The sequence below is a fragment of the Saccoglossus kowalevskii genome, chromosome 12 (assembly GCF_978046115.1).
Source record: "Saccoglossus kowalevskii chromosome 12, keSacKowa6.1, whole genome shotgun sequence".
In the NCBI taxonomy this organism is placed as follows: domain Eukaryota; kingdom Metazoa; phylum Hemichordata; class Enteropneusta; family Harrimaniidae; genus Saccoglossus; species Saccoglossus kowalevskii.
This window is the reverse complement of record NC_140652.1, coordinates 20,129,463-20,144,840: the sequence shown is the minus strand read 5'-3', so window position 1 is coordinate 20,144,840 and position 15,378 is coordinate 20,129,463. Positions and strand designations below refer to the sequence as shown.

The 15,378-nt window shown below is 33.2% G+C and overlaps 1 protein-coding gene across 1 annotated transcript in view; it reads right to left on the bottom strand.

Moving 5' to 3' along the window:
* LOC102810319 (USP6 N-terminal-like protein) overlaps positions 1 to 15,378 on the bottom strand; it is a 50,017-nt gene that overhangs the window by 26,695 nt on the left and 7,944 nt on the right. The window lies entirely within an intron of this gene.

Here is a 15,378-nt window from a genome sequence, read left to right as displayed (position 1 = left end):
TTGTGCATGTATGAACAAAGATGGCTACTTTGCGCAGATCAACAAGTACAAACAGATACATTAAGCCAATTTTCTTTGGTGATCGGAAGCTATGGAAGAAATCATTGACAGTGTTTAGTATCGACCACATCCAGGTCGACACTTGTACTTGTGATTTCCATTAGAAGAGCGCATTGGATTGTGGGAAAAACAATGTTTATCAACACAAATGTCGCACATGCGCTGTGTAACAACCATTGCCTTTTAAATATAAACTGCTGCAACATACATGTATGGACAGAAAGCAGGTTTAGTCTACTGATAAGGAACACTTACAAATCAATCTAGCAATTACAAACTAAATAGTTTTGCCTTAATGTACATTGAAATGAAACAGAATAAATTTTGAGTTTCTCGTATGGGAAAATCAGTTCACCTTGGCAGAAATCCAGAAAATGCTAAGTTAGTTATGAAATATGATCTACTTTTAATTTAGTACAACTACATGTATAGTGATGTGTTTTTGAATTTTTTTAAACTAGCTAGCTCAACAGCACCTAGTAAAAACAATCGATATATTACGACAATTGATACATGTACCGTATTTGTCAAACTGTAATTTAGAAACATATTATTCATAATTTACGTACATGTACATGTAAGAGCTACATTATATACTAATATAGAAAATACGGTATTCATATTCATGAAGTATGTACGAACAAAAATTGTCTATCTAATAAGGTACATGTATCCTCGGGGGCGGACATCCCTATGTGTGTAACATATGTAAATTTGGTTGTTTAGGATTACTTCAAAGTTGAGTTTGTGTCGTTTTCTCAAATTTTCACCGGCTCGATCGGCGTTCCACAGCAGCGCACACAGAGTCCATAGAAATGCATGTACAGTGGTGCGCGTCTTAGCAACGTGGAACGTCTGTGACGTAGCTCCGCCCCCGAGGATACATATTTTATCCACACTACCATCGTTCCGTCAGACAGTGTACACATTGCATGTATCTCTTAGTCATCCACGAGTACATGCATATTATTCAAATTGCGAACTCGATAACCTGTCCATTTCGTTGGGAAAATAAACATTATTAGTCGTGTACAAACCACGTACCATGATAATGTACATTTTATCCAATGTATACATGCACAGTACCATCTTTTTGTCAGACAGTGTACACATAGCGCTTAGTCATTCATGAGTATATTATTCCAGTTGCGAACTTGATAGCCTGTCTATTTTATTATGACATTAATATTATTAGACCAGCTGTACAGTCAGGGTATAAAAAGAAATTATACACATGCTACATGGGTACCATTTTCTCAGGATAACTGTTTGAAAATTACACTTAGTCAATGGTGGTAAAAGTTTCATAAACTTTTTTAGGCAAATCTACACTGTACATGTAAATGAAATTTGCCACTGGCGAGAGATTCATCAACATGCTGCAAGGATTAGCGGAAAACCCAGTACAAGAATAAGCACATGCTGATGCCCCAGAACAAGAACATGTGCAGTTACTGTGTAATTATTCCTTCAATATAAATACCAAATGAGGACCATGGTGAGAGGCACTTAACTGCACTCTGTACACATAACATGGTATGCACTGAGATTACCTAAACATGGGTAACCTGATCTAAGATCTCCAGAGAGTATGAAGACTCAGGTGGACCATTTATTGCAACACTGCTTACATTTTCCCTGTTGAGAATTTTTCATGATGTAACTTAACAGATATTTTTATTATCAAGTTACCGGGGCTACATGCACTATCACAGCATAATATTTATATAAATTGTATATACACAGCTGTTTTTTTTTTATTTTTACACCACTTACACAGCTTGGTGGACTTGTAAAAAAATATGATACATGTACATTTGACAAGCAATTACTCATATACTTATACAACAGAACAACCAAAATACTTGAGGCTACATTTAAAACATATTCTATTTTTCCACCAGGAAAAATTCTTTGGTGTATGAAAACCAAAAAATAGTGTTACATGTACGCAACAGTTATGTTAAAATCGCAGTACATGGCAAAAAGTCGTCTTCAGTTTTCATCTTCATTGAAAACATTCTCAGGTTACAATAACACTAAGTAAAAGTGCAACAGTTGCAACACAGAAGAAATATAAACATTTACAATGTACATGTACTTTACAATGTTGTATACATCCCATGGAACCTATATAACAACCACAGCGGATACACATGTACACTGTACAAATGTATGTTGTTTCAGTTAGCGAACGCAAATTTTCACAGAGAGACAACATGCAACAACATGTCAGACTTTGAGGAAGCACTGGTATTGCCATTATGAGATTTCTTATGAATATCCTGATACATACAACATGTGTATTAACTATATACATTAAACACCAGTGTCGTTTTTGGGACTACTTTATTGTATGCGTCAGAATACATACTTTTGTAATGGTGTTATATATCACCTGATCACCCAAGTGTATTGATATGTAAAAAGTAGTGCGGCTGGGGTAACTGAAAATGGCGGAATAAACAAGAAGTTAAACTTGAAAGCTCTCTGGTTTCTTTGATGTTTTGTGTGTTTCTGAGTTAACACATCACAACCACACACAAATACAAACCACACTACACTATATACCACAGTACTACACTCCACATTTTATATGTACAACACTACTTCTTAATAATCAAATTAGTAGCTTTGTGATGAGTGGCTTCCATGGTGAGTGGATTTCGTAGTGGGAAACTTTTGCAGGGAGTAGGGGTTTATCGCAGTAACTGGTCCTTTCATTGTTGTTGAGAATCAGTTTTATGTGTCTTTAACAACTGGTGCTATTCTGGGAATACCATCCTTAGGAGCTGTTAATTTGTCCTTATGATTTGTGCAGTGGCTCTGGCAGGAGCTCCTAAATAAGACCTTTGCTCTGATAATGCCCCTAGTTTCTTAGACAAAGAAACATTTGACCATTTATAAAATGGGATTTGTATCATGCATTTTTTTATACTGCTTAGTGACATACTGTAAGTAATGATATTATTGATGTTGCAGAAGGACAGTTGAATATTGTTTATAATTTTCCAAAATAGATAAATTATAGTACAAAACAAATGTATAACTCTCAGCAATGAAATAAAGAAATTGATATATATTTTAATTATTACCAATGAATTGAAATACAACTAATTAAAATTGCAAAAAATTGCAATATAAATATTTCATCATTGATACTTCTCAAGGGCGTATTTCCCAGTCAGTGTTATTTACTAAAAAACTTGTTCACAATTTTATCAACTGGCTCGACAATTCACACCACTTATTAGATATGTGTACATATTAATAATTAGAGAATCTATTATATAACTTTGACAAAAGAAATCAATATTTTTTCATGCCATAAGGATGCATTTTCCCCTATCTATGTAACTTCATACTGAAAATCTTAATACTAGCTGAACCAAAACCCAAGTAATATTACGAACCCCTAAACCTTATATCCCAACTCCCATAAATACTCTTAATCAACAAAATTAAAAATGATGTTTCAATGGTGACACTACTACACACAGATACTGAATCCTATACCTACATGTAAGACATCGTAACCTCCACAAAATGAACCATCTACATGACCTAATTAATGGATGGAGCCCCTCCCTTTTGAAAAAGGAAATTACAAGAAAACAATACACAAAAGCCTAATGCCACATCCGGCTTGAGCAACATACATGTACATCAAACATCTAAAAATAAATAAAATCCTGCGAAAAATTTAACTATAAATAACTGACCTAGTTACAATGGTGGTTACATGTACAATGTATATTCTGATCAAATAAACTCAAAACCACTTTAGATCATCTATCAACTGGCAAGTGTTCTTGATAAATTGAATTCTATGGAGTATGTTTAATTTGCATATAATTAGTATATGTGATGCTTAAACATTTCAAAAGAAAATCTAACCATTTTAATATGCTCTGCTGTGTTGTCATCGTTTATGACAGAGCAGAGCAGAGTTTTTTGTAGGTGAACATCGCAGTCCATCACCTGTCAATAATTACTCTTTTGACTTCTTTTTGAAAACTACCAGTCTGATTGTTTGATATGTTACATGGAGGTACCGTGGATGGACCTTGATTTTTATTTGTTAATTTCGTGGCAATATTATCAATTCTCAATTTTATGTGAATATTTTTGCCATATTTAGTGGAAAATGGTACAAATGTACATGTATTTTCGACTTCTCCTCGAAAGCTGAGACAGAATATGAAATGCGTAATGCAAGGATATTATTGATTAAAATATATAAAGCTTTTAAAATCACATAACATTTTCTAACAGCTGGTATACATGTACTTACACATAAAAAAATTCTCATCATAAACTAATGTAAAGCCGATCATTTGCCTTGGGGCAAAAATAGAATCAATATTTGTCTCTTTTCCCCATATACATGTACCTTGCTTGTAATGACTCAAAATTCATTTTATTTATTTAAAATGCCTCTGGCAATTTTTTAGTGTATCATCTCATTTACTAACTGTACAATACGTGTAAAATACCTCACACCACATGCTGAGGTGGCAACTCATCGATTTGACTTCAGGGAAAAAAAATTCAATATTTCTTTTTTTTTTTCTTTACTAGTATTGACTCAAAATGCATATACAAACTGTAATTTGTATTTATTTAATATGTCTTGGCAAGGGAAATAATTTTTCAGCGAGTGACATTGCGCCAGGGTCAAGACAACCTTCACGCAAACGATAAGTCCTCGAAAAAGTAAATTGATCATTCACTGCACATAAGTGATTTTCAGATTTGATTGAATTCACTGATAAATTAAACACCACGTCACTGATCAATCACATTGGCAATAAACACAGCTGATATGGCCATATGAATTGAGTCCATCGAAATTCAGCACTACACAAAATGTTCATTCATACTAAATTCCGAAAAAGGCCAATCATAAAAATTAAATTACTCTGCTATTTTGGAATATTCCTAGAAACACTGCCAGCAGCATTTGCTTTGAATTGAATACATTCAATCAGGAAACGTAAACACTACTGGATGCAACGATTTTTACAGAGGGGTCAGCAAATCAATTTATTTTTAAAATTAAGAAAGTTTATGCTTTAATTATTTCAAGAGACAGAGTTTAACAATTTTTATGAATTAGAGATAATCACAAAATTTGCAGGACAATTACCCACTTTAAGTGACTTCCACTACATTTTTACTTTTTAAATATTATAAAATTATCAAATTTAGAAAATTTCCAAGCAGCAATAATTAAGCGATTTGCAGTACCGGTAGTACAAACCAAACATTTTATGTTTTAAAAGACTGACAATAATTCATAAAGAAGTTAAAATGTGCGTGATGTGTTGACTCAGGTACACACGAAACAGCAAAGAAACCAGAGAGAGCTTTCACGTTGAACTTTCTGTTTATTCAGCCATTTTCAGTTACACCAGCAACACTACTTTTTACATATCAATACACTTAGGTGATTAGGTGACATATAACACCATTACAAAAGTATATATCCTGATGCATGCAATAAAGTAGTCTCAAAACGTCATAGGATGGTTTGATATGGGTCTTGATATGTTCTTTACATCCAAGTTTCTTCTAAGTTCTGATAATTCTCAGAGACAAGTGCTGCGCAAAGTTCAAACAACCGAGTCTATTTAAAAAATTATTATGGCTGCCTACTACATGTACAAGTTTATAACTTATTGTACTCACAGATGAGCAAAATTAGGCTAAATAAAATAAATTCCATGTTTCTGGTAATTGTACCTATCGGTATCGCAAATTGAAATCTAATGTTAATGAACTCAAAAATTATTTCTCTCTAAGCGAATTAGCTATGGTCATTCCACCAATGCTGTAATTTTTAAATTCAATTACTTCCTTCTACATATTGAAATAAACGTATATTCTGAAACTAACTTAGATATAATTTTTGACATTTGTAGTTAGAACCATGATTATGTTGTCAATAATCATACATATGATACATGAAATAGAATAAAAACACTAAAATAAAAATCGCTGCCTCCTACCCAGTTTCTTTTTCAGATCACAGAAACACAAATTTGTTTTGTTCAGGTGAGTTTGTATGTTTTACGGTACATGCATGTTTATACATACAAGCCAATACAAGGAGTGTTCAGAATGAGTGATAGAAACACATACCTACAAATCTACCAGACCAAATCAAATTGTAAACTTTGGCCATAATTCAACATATGGCGTCTAATAAATAGTAGCTGTATCTATTACATGCATACTTTAAATCTTTCCAACTAAAATTCCTTTACACAGAAACTAATGCACCTGTACATTAAACTCCAATCCAAAGACAGGGGCCAAAAGACCTGGAGTGATGGCCCAGTATTACATGTACAATATAGAACGAGCATCTTTGCAGAATGGTCTGAGCCCTCAATAGGACCAAATTTGTACAGTGTTTGCACTAGATAATTTTCACAATCTGTTTATGGATGGATACAACCAACACACATTGACTTCAGTAAAATTCTGAAATTTGCTGAATTATTGAAGGAATTAAAAACCCAACCTGTGGCTATTGGTTTACATGATGAGCCAAGTTGTTTTGGTTACAATTAACTGCCATGAGTTCAATTTCTAATCTAACTCACTAAAGGAGATTCAGCAAGTAATTACCTTGATACTATACAGTGAATAAGTGGGGGGTTACCGGTAATTCACAAAATTTACTACCAGTTTGTTTTAACCCTTTGATTTTTTCTCCTCCATAAAAAAAAATCAATGCAAATATGTTCACATTTTGTCAAAATTTCAGTAAATTTCTTCACAATTTGGAGCCATACAGACAGTTTACATATTGCTTTTAGTTTTAATATGGGGAGGACCTTATTATAAACCTTGCAAAATTTATTGAAAGTAATTTCGTTTTAACAGCATTTTTGAACCGTATGATATTTCATAAATCATATGAAATGGGTTGCCATAGTAACATAGTCTTCTTGAAACTCATCAGCTGTACAAGCACATAGTTATATCGTAATGATGCAATAGGGAATTGAATTCCTGGCATCCACAGTAATGTGATATTCCCTTCCTGCAGCAGATCACAGCTAACAGGCTATTTTCTTCACACCACACATGGGACTACACCTATCAATTAACGTCACACACACAAACTGTAGTGTAGCCATATACTTGGAATTCAAGAAAGAGCAGTCTTATATTTCTCAGTGTTTTTCTTGAATCGAGACTCACAATAATTTGTGTCCCAAAAACTTTCAACTTGTTTCCACGAAAATGTCGGCACAACATATTGATGAAAAAGGCGACGAACACATTATGTTTGACGTCGTTTTGTTAACACAATATTCAAACTCACGAGGAGCATCACACTTTAATTTCAGAAAAAAATCTAATTTTCCATTGCATGCATGAGAAACAAGTTGTTCAGATTCCTACAAATCAGGAAAAAATACCAATCTGTCACAGCCGAATGATCCATAAGAAGTAATATAAAGCCAACCGCTAACAAAATTCGGCCAAATGTGAAAAAATCCCTTGCATATGAATACCTCATTACACAAAGAAAATAGAACACTTCCCCAGGTGTTGTTGAAACTGAAATCATCATTCACCTCAAGATGAAAATTTTGGTTTCAAATAAATAATATTTTAATGGTAATAGGAAATCATAATTAACATTTTTGGTTGATGTGCACTTCTACATTAGTAATGAAAATACAAGTAAATATATTTTTTTTGAAGGGGGGTTTTGGGTGAAAAATATTTTCCAGAAAGAATAATGCACACACTACCATAAAAAATATCAAATCTCAACTCACTTTCAATCTATAGATTTTGAGAATACGAAATTTTGTTGAACAGGTTAATTATTCAAAGTAGAAATCATGTGATTACGAAAATATTATTTGATGTCAGAAAGCAAAAAAGATCACTGGCGGTGATTAAACACATTTCATTAAAGCCTGAGTTAGTGTCAAACCACTGATCCAAGTAGAAAGTAGATCTGGGTGACATTTCTGAGAACTAAAAAATTTGTATATATCACTATGCTCGGGTCACAAGAGGAAAACAAATTATTACCAATCCAATGAATAAAAGATGTCGCTTACATTTCCTGAGTTGAATGCAAGATCACCATGACAACACATCACCTTTTACGACTTAATATATGTCCTTTTAGGTTTGATTATAGAAAGTATTTCCCCTGTAGTTTTACTCATTTACATTACATATAAACCAAGCAGTATTAAATAATTCAGATTTGGGATTAGGGAAATTACCCGGTACTACATGTATATTGGATCAATGAAAATGAAGCACAGCCATATGCAAGACCCCTACAGGTCATACATTTGTACATCCTGGAATTTCTTGGGGTATTATAACAGCAATAACTTCTAATAACAATAATACATTTATTTTTATTACCGGGGTATGTTTAATTGATAATAACTTAAATTGTTTTGGAAAATATTTGAGAAACAAAAATTATTTTCGCTTTATCAGAAGCACAGTGCACATATCCATGAGCAACAACGTCATTTTCGCTTCTAAGTATACCCTGAAAAATCAATGAACTTTTTCAGGGAAACTGAATTGGATTTTTTTTTCAAACTCTTAAATGAACTGCGCATTCAAGGCTTTCCGACTGAGAAACGCCATCAAATACAGCTGCCAAAGATGTTGCACAAAAGCACATGGGTTTTGAAATTCAGAAAACATTAAATATATCGGCATCTTGAATCAATAACAAAATAATAAAAACTCCTACTGATTACAAAACAGGGAAGCTGCTAAATTAGCTCCAGACGGAATGTCACAACGCACACAATCTCCTTCATGCAAAGGACACATCAGGTTATATTGTTCAACAATCAAGCCAAAAGGATAATTATTTTTTTCTGGGCTTTACCTACCCTGTAAGTGAACAGTGCACAATGACAACATTATAAAGAACCACATGGATTCCACAGGAGGCATTTACTATGCATGTCTGGACTCAGCAATCAATTTTAAAGTCTACATGCACCTCCTGTGACAGCACATTTCCTGCATTTGACGAAATATATATAAACGCACATTTCACAACGACTTAAACACATCACATATCTGTCATAAAAAAGTATATCAAGCGGTTTGAGACAACAAAACAGTTTTTTATTTACAAGCCTCAAGGAAAGCCACACTGTATTTTTTTTGATTGAAATGTGATATATTGTAATTTTGAGAGAGTCTCAATCCAATCACATAATAAATTGAACTCCTGAATGTATCAATAAAAGATATATTTGGGTGTCCACGAAAGATAAAACAGTTTAAGCCACATCGGCTATTAGCCGGTACTACATTGGAAGAAATGAAAAAAACATGAAATTTGTCAGATTTAAAATTAGATGCTCTTCATGTAATGTAGCAAATATATTATGCAGTATTTTTTTCTGATGTTTAAATTGCCTTTTGTAACTCTGGTTTTTCTGCAGACTGTATAAATCTTTCGCTTTCTTAAAATTTACCTTTCTGTGATTTGATGGATAAATATTTTCGCAGAATAATTCAATGTTTGAAATTACTAGCTCTCTATTGTGGTTTAATACAAAATGAAATTTACTTTCGGCAATAGGTTATCAATATGCTGCAAAATTAATGACACATGTACTAAGTATTTTTGCAACTATTCGAATGTCTAAGCCTGTGTAGAATTGGTTCATAGTCACAATCAAAATAGATAAAAGATGACCTAGAAACAGTCAAACAGACGAGAGATGATCTGGAAACAGCCAAATAGGGTGATATGATAGATGACTTTAAACTGTAGAAACAGTCAAGATGACCCACATGTAGAAATGGAAGAATGGCATGAGAGATGACTTAGAAACAGTCAAATGTGTTGAACAATAGATGACCTAGATATCTCCTGAAAGACCCTTCAATATTAGATTTATTACCGATATTTTCTAGTCTTTGGTGAACCTTTCATTGAACCTGCTCAGAAATGCCTTGAATTATCATGAAAGGCTTCAATCTATGTGTCCTTAAAATTAAGAGGTAATTCCTAAAGCTTTAATTGGGGCTATGTTACAAATTGGAAGAGTCAGAATATGTGCCAATTGCATGAAATATTTCAGGCTTCATTTGGCCCACCTTTGTTCTGAATTACTGAGAAGCTCAAAATTCCTGTGACAGAGACCGTGCAGACAACTGCCTAAGTGCCACGATGCTGCGCTTCAAAATAGACACAAACCTCAACCACTATTTTGCACAAGTTCAAGTCTGGTTATACATTGTACATGTATCTATCACATGCAGTTAATATTAAACACATTGCCTATCCACACAGTGTATTTTCTGATTCACTTCTGATATCTGTGAAGGATTTCAGATGTCAATGTGTAAATGACAGCGGTATGTCAACGACAAAAGCGAACATATTTTAACCAGTCAATGTTTAATGGCAGTTGACTTGAATGTGAATTCCAAGAACTACCATAAAATCTGTATTAGAAGCCGCATCTCTAATATAAGTTGCACCCATTCTTTTTGAATAATTGAGATCTAAACATTCACCATTTCTCATATGTGTAGATGCTCTAATATAAACCATATCCCCTCTGTTCTTGCACTGTACCGGGTACCATTTTAATAGAAACTGCAGCTTCTAATACAGATTTTACAGTACACCCAGACCTTGATGTTTTGAACGAATCTTCCAAGTTGCAATATTACATGTACATTTTATGAACCGACTATGGATGACAATTTGATTTTAATAGTATCACTAAGATACTTCATGTATTGAGTCCAATTCACTGAAATAAAACAAATTGTCATCTCTCACTTTCTTGAGAACTGATCACAGGAATCGAATAAATCACAATATACAAATTACCCAACATTCCATTTTCATGGCATATATGCATAGAAATACCACACAAACATATACTGTCTGCTGGCAAATCCGCTGAAGCAAGTTTGGACATCAAAGTACAAAATTACAGACAGGTTCGGCAAATCTTATTACATGTATTACCACATTCAATACAGATGAAGAATAGTAAAATGTTATTTCACTTGTATTACGTGAGCAGCCGTCAAAATTGCATCCACGCTAATCGCTGGTAACACAACAACAACAAATGAAATGCACAATTTGAAAACATAAACAAACACAACCATGGTGCTGAAAACATAAACAAACACAACCATGGTTATAAAAACATTCCTGTCAAAAAACAGAATAAATAACATCATATAAATCTTCATATATATGCACCCCTCGGTCAGTTTCAGTTAGTAACTGTTTTGTATTTCAATGTAGATGCTTTTAAACCAATATAACAGCCAGTGAGGAAAATGCACTGTTACTCAATAGGACTTAATTTACGAGGAAAATATACAGAAGAGAATGCATGCGAAGACCCCCTGGGAAAGGACTTTTAGAACACAATTTAATGCGAATACAAAACAGACATGTTAGCCTTTGAAAGGTGTAACATTCCAATTATTGGTTATCAACATTTAGTTTTGGGAGCTGTTTGCATGTAAATAAGCTTTAATGAGATAGGATAAACCAACCGCTAGAGTATTAAAAACAGTGATTATATATTAAAGCCTTAGGAATTACAGTATGTTACATTTTTATTGACATTAATGCACTGTAAAAAAACAGACCGGAGAAATAATTAGTTGTTAAACTATCCAGGCAGCAGCTCGTGATGTCATTAAACACTTTTTTGCAGTAAATGGGCCCATTCTTTTTCTGCTGCAACGATTATCATAAATTTATTTTTAGGTTTTCTCAATTTTACTTTTATTCAATGGATCTGTACTTTCGGTTCATACATTTGTGACATACTGACTGGGGTTTAATTATTCATTGGGTTTTATTTCTGCTTATTTCACTGACAGCAACATGTGAATGCACTAAATTTAAAGGGCGGTGGTCGTCGTGCCGAGCATGTGCAACATTTGTGTTGATAAACATTGATTTTCCCACAATCCAATGCGCTCTTCTAATGGAAATCACAAGTATGAGCTTTGACCTGGGCACGACTTGCACTAATTACCGCCAGTGACTCCTTCGATACTTTCCAATCACCTAAAAATTACCAAATTTTAAGCTTGGTAACGTCTCATTTTGTACTTGTTGATCTGTGCCACAGTCAAAGTCGCCATCTTTGTTTATACGAGACCAATATATATCTCACGCATGCGTGGCGCAACGACGACGACCTTTTAAACAATTGAATATTCAAAGTTAAGGCAGCTGAATACGAATACAAATTTTGCTCTACGGAGCATGTTACCAAACATACATCCAATGCATTTTGGGAGAGAACTTCCCATTGTATAAAATGAAAAACTATTATCACCCTGGAAACTCTGTAAATTAGATGTTTTCACGATATTCATGTCAATAATAATATATATGACGTTTTATGTTATTTCACTGAGCAAAAAATTGATAAAAAAATGTGGCTATTTTTTATGAAACTTGGTATCTCGATAAAAGGTCTGGGGATTCTAATTTTGTTTTCATTTTCAGTATCATGATAGTATGAACTCATAATGATCAACATAATATACATATTCTTGAATTTGAACCTTCCTCACAAAAGTATGTATTCCTACCTTCAAAGATTAGTGAAACTTTGCTCACAAATAAAAACAAATTTCTTGAAACAAAATATGTGTATGGGTTGACCATTTGAAATCGAGGGGTATTTTTTTTCCTATTTAATTAATAAATTTTCTTTTTTTGCGACATAATGGGATATTGATTACAATACCATGTTTTAAAGAACTGACTAATTCAATGTTAAAATAGCAGCCGACTTTTCTAATGACCCCCATTTTTTTCAAACTTTAAGCCATTATCTCTTTCACAGATACATTTTGATCAGTTACGACAAGGAATACTTATCTGATCAAGTGAATGAGATTTTGAAGTCTTGCAAAATTTTGCTCATAACAGATAATAGTCTCTCGTCTGTTGCAACAGACATTTTGTCTATCTTTTTGGTGATTATTTACGATATTTGTCAAATAAACTAAATTGTACCTGTCTGAAATGTGGAGTGCTTGTCTAAAATGACAGGTAGAAAAATGGGTAGCTTAAAAAACTTTGGCTTTTTATGACATTTGTACATGTACATGCACTGACGTAAATAACAGGGTCGTGTCTATGGTCAAAATAAGTCATTTTATAATGAAACCACTATACAATAAATACAATTTATGGTCTGCATACACTTCTACAACTAGAGCATTTTTATAGAGTGTACTTATTGATAAGAACAAAAAATCCTGATGAGTAAAAAAAACCATACATCTAAATATGGTGCTTGCTGCATTAGACTTTGTTTTTGTCAATAACATCGTAATAAGATTATGCCAGCGATATGCCTGAATTCAACCACGGTAATAGGATTACAAACTGATATCATAAAATCCCCAAAACACTTTCCCAACACATGTACATTTAGAGAGAGGTGTTATGAGCTGTGCCAATACTCATATGACATTTTAAGGTGTTATAGAAACATACAGAATAGTTACCTGTAAGGTATGACAAAGTATACACTCAGTCATTCTAATCTTCTGCTAAGGGCAAAATAGTTTTATCCATGACAGCAAGTATTTTCACATGCGCTCTATTAAGAAGGTCATCCCAAGAAAAAATGCACATAAACCAGAAATTGCATTCATTATTTGCTTTACCATTGAAATACAAATGTATGTCTTATTTTGATCATGGACTTACCTCTGTCATTTACATGTACATTAGCACAAGCACTTTTAATAGAGCAAATACATCTATGTAGCAAATTTTAAATAATTTGTCTACAATGTGGCTAAATCTGATCATGTACAAACTGTACAATGTAGGCAAATCTTGTGTAATTCATGTACAATGTAGCCAAATCTGACATAATTCATGGAAAATGTAGGCAAATCTCATGTAATTCATGTACAATGTAGCCAAATCTGATGTAATTCATGTACAATGTAGCCAAATATGATGTAATTCATGTACAATGTAGTTAAATCTGACTCATGTACAATGTAGCAAAATCTGATGTAATTCATGTACAATGTAGCGAAATTTGATGTAATTCATGTACAATGTAGCGAAATCTGATGTAATTCATGTACAATGTAGCCAAATCTGATGTAATTCATGTACAATGTAGCCAAATCTGATGTAATTCATGTACAATGTAGTTAAATCTGACTCATGTACAATGTAGCGAAATCTGATGTAATTCATGCACAATGTAGCCAAATCTGATGTAATTCATGTACAATGTAGCCAAATCTGATGTAATTCATGTACAATGTAGCGAAATCTGATGTGATTCATGTACAATGTAGCCAAATCTGATGTAATTCATGTACAATGTAGCGAAATCTGATGTAATTATGTACAATGTAGCCAAATCTGATGTAATTTATGTACAATGTAACGAAATCTGATGTAATTCATGTACAATGTAGCCAAATCTGATGTGATTCATGTACAATGTAGCCAAATCTGATGTAATTCATGTACAATGTAGCCAAATCTGATGTAATTCATGTACAATGTAGCCAAATCTGATGTGATTCATGTATAATGTAGCCAAATCTGATGTAATTCATGTATAATGTAGCCAAATCTGATGTGATTCATGTACAATGTAGCCAAATCTGATGTAATTCATGTACAATGTAGGCAAATCTTATGTAATTCATGTACAATGTAGCCAAATCTTATGTAATTCATGTACAATGTAGCCAAATCTGATGTAATTCATGTACAATGTAGCCAAATCTGATGTAATTCATGTACAATGTAGCCAAATCTGATGTAATTCATGTACAATGTAGCCAAAACTGATGTAATTCATGTACAATGTAGCCAAATCTGATGTGATTCATGTATAATGTAGCCAAATCTGATGTAATTCATGTACAATGTAGTTGAATCTGATGTAATTCATGTACAATGTAGCCAAATCTGACTCATGTACAATGTAGCGAAATCTGATGTAATTCATGTACAATGTAGCCAAATCTGATGTAATTCATGTATAATGTAGCCAAATCTGATGTAATTCATGTATAATGTAGCCAAATATGATGTAATTCATGAACAATGTAGCCAAATATGATGTAATTCATGTACAATGTAGCCAAATCTGACTCATGTACAATGTAGCCAAATCTGATGTAATTCATGTACAATGTGGCGAAATCTGATGTAATTCATGTACAATGTAGCGAAATCTGATGTAATTCATGTACAATGTAGTCAAATCTGTTGTAATTCATGTATAATGTAGCCAAATCTGATGT